The following is a 5,833-nucleotide window of genomic DNA, read 5'->3' as shown; positions in this document are numbered from 1 at the left end:
CCCTTCCTCCCTCGCTCCTCCTCTTGCACGCCAGCTGGGCTTCGGCAGGCTGATGCCGGCTCCCGCTAGGTGCCACTGACAGCTGAATTATCCCACAGGCCGCGACGCTTGATTATCATCGGAGAAGTCATCAGGGCGTCCCGCCGCCTCGCACCCCCCCCACAGCCCGTCCTGCCCACCGCGCCTTCCCCTGTGTCACCCCTCGTCTAGATAGGGGCGCCTCCTCTTGACAGGTAATCTCAACAATAACAATTACCGCCATTACTGGTGTCATACACAAGTGGCGCACCCGCAACAAAAGGCCTTTCTTAATTCGGTGCGCGGACACCAACAGGTAACAAGGTATCAGCGCGGAGGTGGCGCATGCGAGGGGCACTGCCAAGCTAAATTGAAATGCAAATAAGAGTGGAATTTATGGCACTCGGACAAGCTTTCTGATACTTTTACAGCTCAGATAAGACATTAGGGTGAACTGACTCAAATCCCACCAGCATCCACACGTACTGTAAATCAAGAGCAAAACATTTAAAAATTAAAACATTCTTCATGTTAAGCACTTTATATTTGAAAAAAAATTTGGATAACAAGCAATGAAGGGTGAGGGTGTCAAATGGCTTGAAAAAAAAAGCTTCTTGTGGCATTTCACACACTTTTTAAGACACTCGTCCCCTTTATATGTTGACAGATATGGTGCACCCCCTTCACACCACTCCAAAAAAGAAAGAAGTAAAAACAAAATTAATTTTAAGGCAAGACATGGCTACCGCAAAATAAATGCCCACAATGAATTGAATTGTGGATTTTTTTTGTTGTTGTTTTGCTGCTGGAGATGAAGATGAAGGGTAATGTGTTTTCTCAGTTCTGCTCTTATTAACACCCTTTATTGTGGTGGCGCCTTCATTTGGAATACTGAGTAAAAAACAAACAAACCAAAAAATTAAAATGTGCAGATTCCAAGTTTGGTCTTCCAAATTTTTATTTTTCTCGAATTCGGAACAATGGCTTGGCAAACATCATAAAATGTGTTAAGAATTAATGTTATGAGTAAAATAGCTGACGGTAATTTAGTTCCCAAACCTTACAATGCCAGGCAACCCCCATATCCCGCATCCAAAAATATAATACAGACCAAACCGTGATTAAGAAGCATCATAAAACAAGATGAAAATACACACAGACACAAAATAACGTTATTAATAATACACAGAAAAAAACTAGCTGCAGATTGTTGCATTTTTAGTCAGAGCTGTGACTTTTCCAAGACACAAAATAACGTTATTAATAATACACAGAAAAACCTAGCTACAGATTGTTGTATTTTTAGGCAGAGCTGTGATTTTTCCAGTCAATTGTTTGCTTTATATGATTAAATGTATTTTAAAGGGATTTCATTTTGTTAAAAAAAAAAATCGTATTCTTGTCGAAACATCCCAATTGTTTGCTTTATATGATTAAATGTATTTTAAAGGGATTTCATTTTGTTTAAAAAAAAAAAATCTTATTCTTGTCGAAACACCTAAAGTAAACGTGATCATCATACAACGTAAGCATTAAACATATAATTGGTCATCTTTGGTTTAGAAGCATTTTACTGTACACAATTCAGATTAACTGCAAGGTTTTAGAAAAGCTTGCGTTGTATACTGCTATGCTGTCAATATTGATGATACAATTTGAGCAGAGAATCTTATCGATTGTGTGCATTTTTATTGATTTATACGAGGCAACTGGAAATCACAAGAGGGAGGGATGACAAGTAAGGGCGTCAAATTATAACTATCTAAAAGGACAGACAGAGAGAGGGGAAACTAATCAAAATCACAAACAAACAAAAAAAAAAAGATGGTATTTCTTGCAAAAGAAAACCCCACAATAGATACCAAATTACTAATCGATAATGTGTCGATTTACGATGTGCTCGTTATTTTTCGTTGCTTGGTTAAGTACGCGTAGCCATGCAGGCGTCCTTACTCGACTTGAAAATCCTCCGCTTTAATTCGGCACGTAAATAAAGCCGAATCACGCAAGTGTGGTGGAGCGCAACCTTAAGAGTAAACAAGGCCCGCGGCGTCAAATAGTCAGAAGGAGAGAGAGAGAGAGAGAGAGAGAGAGAGACCCGAATGAGAAGACGCGAGCTTCCATTAACAAGCGCCACAGTCCACGCCATCACATGTCACTCACGTTCGGCTTCCGAACGAACAACAAAACACTCGGACCTACTTTGTTGGCACGGCGGAGGAGGACGGCTTGGATGTGTCGGAAAGAGTTCGGGCTAAACTGCAACCACCTTAATCCGTTCGCTTTTTTTTTTTTTGCGTTATTTCACGACGTTTTTGGTCGCGTCAAGTCTTATTATTTACTGGCCAGAAAATAATAATAACAAAGAAATATTGGTAGTTCTGTGTGGAGTAAAAAAAAAAAAAAAACACGCGAATGTCTGATTGGGTGAAAATAATAAATAAACGAATAAAAAAATGGAGCAATTTCAACACCGGAAATATAAATGGTTAAATTCGACATTACAAAATAAAACATTTAAAAGAAATATTGGTAGTTCTGTGTGGAGTAAAAAAAAACACGCGAATGTCTGATTGGGTAAAAATAAATAAACGAATAAAAAAAGGAGCAATTTCAACACCGGAAATATAAATTGTTAAATTCGACATTACAAAATAAAACATTTTAAAAAAAGCAAGCTACCCTATTAGTGTCAATAGTAATTAAAATCAGCAATTATCTAGTGAAATGATCCTCAAAACAACGTTTTATTATTTTTAAATCCTAAAATAAAGGATTTAAAATCTTGAGCATGTTAAATGTAATGCAGAAATAATGTGATCGTTGTAAATCAATTTTTCACCCAATCTAAGAATGTACATGAAATAAAAAATACAATACAAATATTTTGAACTGTCAAATCAATTTGAAATAACTCCAATTCGGTGAGAACAAAACTATATCAAACAAGCTTACGAAGCACTAAACGACAAATAACAAATCAACATGGAATTTTCTTGGAAGTGTTTTAAATGTTTTTTGTTTTTTATTCGAATAAAAACAGTTCAAATCACTTACATCAAAATAACATCACATGCAAACTTCGTGTACTGTATTGTTTTCATTTATTATGTTATCGCATGTGACAATAAAAAGGCGGGAAATTGAAATCAAGAAAATCTACCTAGCAACAGCTTTTTCCTGCGCTCACACAGGACGAAAGAAACATGTTGGTCTTATGTTGGCGTTCTCCTGACCTGAGCCGCTCGTCTTCCTCGGTTGCTCAGCGGGAGCTCAGCCGGCATTTTTCTGGCCCTGCCGTCTGTCTGAAATCATTCTTTTTTTTCTTTTTAATCTTACGCATATAATTTACATGCGTTTTCAGCACCCTGACGAGGCCTGGCTGTCACATCCTTGCTGTCGCTCGACCGCTAGCTTCTCCGAGGATGATTGCGGCTGGCGGAAACAAAAGGCCGAGGAAAAGTGCGGAGAAGAGGGAGAGGGAGGATAAATGAGCTCTCTGTGTACAACTCACCCCCCCACTCACACACTCCCCACTCAACAAGCAGCCTGGCTCTATACGTGACTCTTGAACCAGGCTGCGTTTTGTGTTAAGCAGGACCCTCTCATGACAGATCTGCTGCGGGGTCGGTGGTCAAAGTTGAGGACCGGGTCGTGGAAGAGTTGTAGGGGGGGGGGGGGGCTGTACTCTCCACCCGCATGCCTTCCTTCAACTTCCCCGCCTCCTCCCCACCCCTCCTGCAAATTTCCTTCTGGCATTACGTCACTCGTGGCCCCCAAAACAAAGCACACCGCCAAATGTTTACGTATTTGCAGACATTTTTCTTGGAGCCGTTAAAAGCTCGGCGAAGAGCAATAATTCATACGTCGACTCGATGTAAACACGCTGTCGAGGCTGGGAGGACGAGAGCTAGCTCCTGCTAAGGCTAGGCTCAACACTTTAGAAGTTGTTTGCATTGAAAAACTTTGACTACTGAGTTGACGACAGATGATAGCGCAGATTTGATGTGATTCAGAGTAGCGGGTGTCACCGATGTTTTGCAAAGTTTTGTGAAGCTCGAAAATAGAAGCCTTCACTTCATCGTCATTCCAGCATGTCAATATAATCGTAAATTGGTACGGAAATTTTCAACACTCGCTTAAGTATGTGTGCAGAGCACAAAATTATGTTTCTCCGGTGGTTGTGATTTCGGGATGCCACACATTTCCTCACTGATGTGACACACTCAAACACGGTATCAGCGCACGGTATCGCTTCTTCCGAATAGTGTCTCAATGCATCAAGCGGGAATAGAAAATGTTTTTAAACTTTCATTAATCAGCGTGGCTGCTCAGCTCAAAATGTCCAGCAAATCGAAAATAAAATGTTGCGGAAGGTGAAGGAAAACTGTCAAAATCGCCCATTCCAATGTAGCTTGTCAATAAAATCACTTTGTATGATCCGTTTACTTTGCAGTGAACAATCCCAAGTTAAAATAGAGACATAATAAAATCCTCATGCGTAAAGGACTGTCATTTGACATTCCATTTCTTTTTTTATAGGTTGTAAATACCACTGAAACATTTTGCATCAAGCACTTCATCTTCGTTCTTTTCAAAGGATAAATATTTGGGGGAAAAATACACTTTCGTCTTTTGAATTGTTAGGAATCTGCACTTTTTTTTTTCTTTTACAATAGTTAAACAAGGTACTGTGGTTACACACAGACACAAACACCCAAACACACTTTGTTTAATATAAACAAAGGCGGAGACAAACCACATGAAGCGGAACACCACCGACCACAGGCAGAAAGACGGAGGGAACGCGTGATGGAGTTGGACTTGACGATCAAACAATAAACAGTCCATTAAGTGTGCGATGGTAGTGGGGGGGAGGGGGGTCGGTGGAGCGAGGGGTTTTTCAGCCAATCGGATGGCTTGACTCTCCAAACAGCAGCGGTGAGAGAAAAGAGTGATGGAGGAGGTGTGGGAGGGGTTGATGGCAGAAAGTTTGGGGAAGTCCGCCTGCCGGTGTTCGACTTCAGGACATATGATAAGCCACGCGCTGATTTTTAAAACGTGCGCGACTATGAAATCACGTCGCGGTCCGCACGCAACTGTGGTTTTTGATTGTGATCATGATAACTCTGAAAGCCAATGCCATTGCAAATGTTAGCTTTAAGTAATACAACAAAATGTGATCATGCTTCCATAGGCATCATTAGTAGCAGAAGTCATATACCGATATATATTTTTTTATTGATTTTTGGTGACATGAGCCCAGTGTCATCAAGTTATACAGAAACAGTCTTCATAACAATAATTCCACTCTGATGATGCTAATGCTAATGCTAAGCGAGGCTAAATGGAGGACAGCCAGGAGACGGTTAGCATTCATCCATCCATCCATTTTCCGATCCGCTTATCCTCACGAGGGTTCGCGGGGGTTGCTGGAGCCTATCCCAGCCGTCTTCGGGCAGTAGGCGGGGGACAACCTGAACCGGTTGGCAGCCAATCGCAGGGCAAACAGAGATGAACAACCATCCGCGTTCACACTCATACCTCGGGACTCAGTGTTCCTCAAGATAAGGTTAACTAAGTGCTTTGTCTTTTCTTACTATTAAAGACATAAACGTGTTACTACTAAAAAAAAGTTGCTCACATACTAAATAAAAGGTAAATAAAAAACGTTCTCATTTAAAAGTATAATTTGTCACTCACGAAGGCTTCGATTTTCAAGCAAAGTGAGCATAAAATTATACCAGCAAATAGAAGTCCTGTGTAAAACCAGAGAGGACGAGAAAAAAGACGATGGAAAGACAGAAAATGAAAA

The 5,833-nt window shown here is 40.6% G+C and overlaps 1 long non-coding RNA gene across 1 annotated transcript in view; it reads left to right on the top strand.

Annotated features, from left to right (window-relative positions):
• The window catches only part of LOC109526665 (uncharacterized), a 10,662-nt gene extending 5,789 nt beyond the window's left edge, over positions 1-4,873 (top strand). Inside the window, exons 2-3 of the long non-coding RNA XR_002170391.1 lie at positions 99-233; positions 3,383-4,873. This is a non-coding gene — a long non-coding RNA (uncharacterized LOC109526665). The remainder of the gene's footprint in view (positions 1-98; positions 234-3,382) is intronic.
• Positions 4,874-5,833: the final 960 nt, after the last annotated feature.

This window comes from Hippocampus comes, unplaced genomic scaffold (assembly GCF_001891065.2).
Source record: "Hippocampus comes isolate QL1 unplaced genomic scaffold, H_comes_QL1_v1.1 scaffold136, whole genome shotgun sequence".
Lineage (NCBI taxonomy): Eukaryota > Metazoa > Chordata > Actinopteri > Syngnathiformes > Syngnathidae > Hippocampus > Hippocampus comes.
Note: the sequence above shows the minus strand (reverse complement) of the source record. Positions and strands in the feature narration are given on the sequence as shown.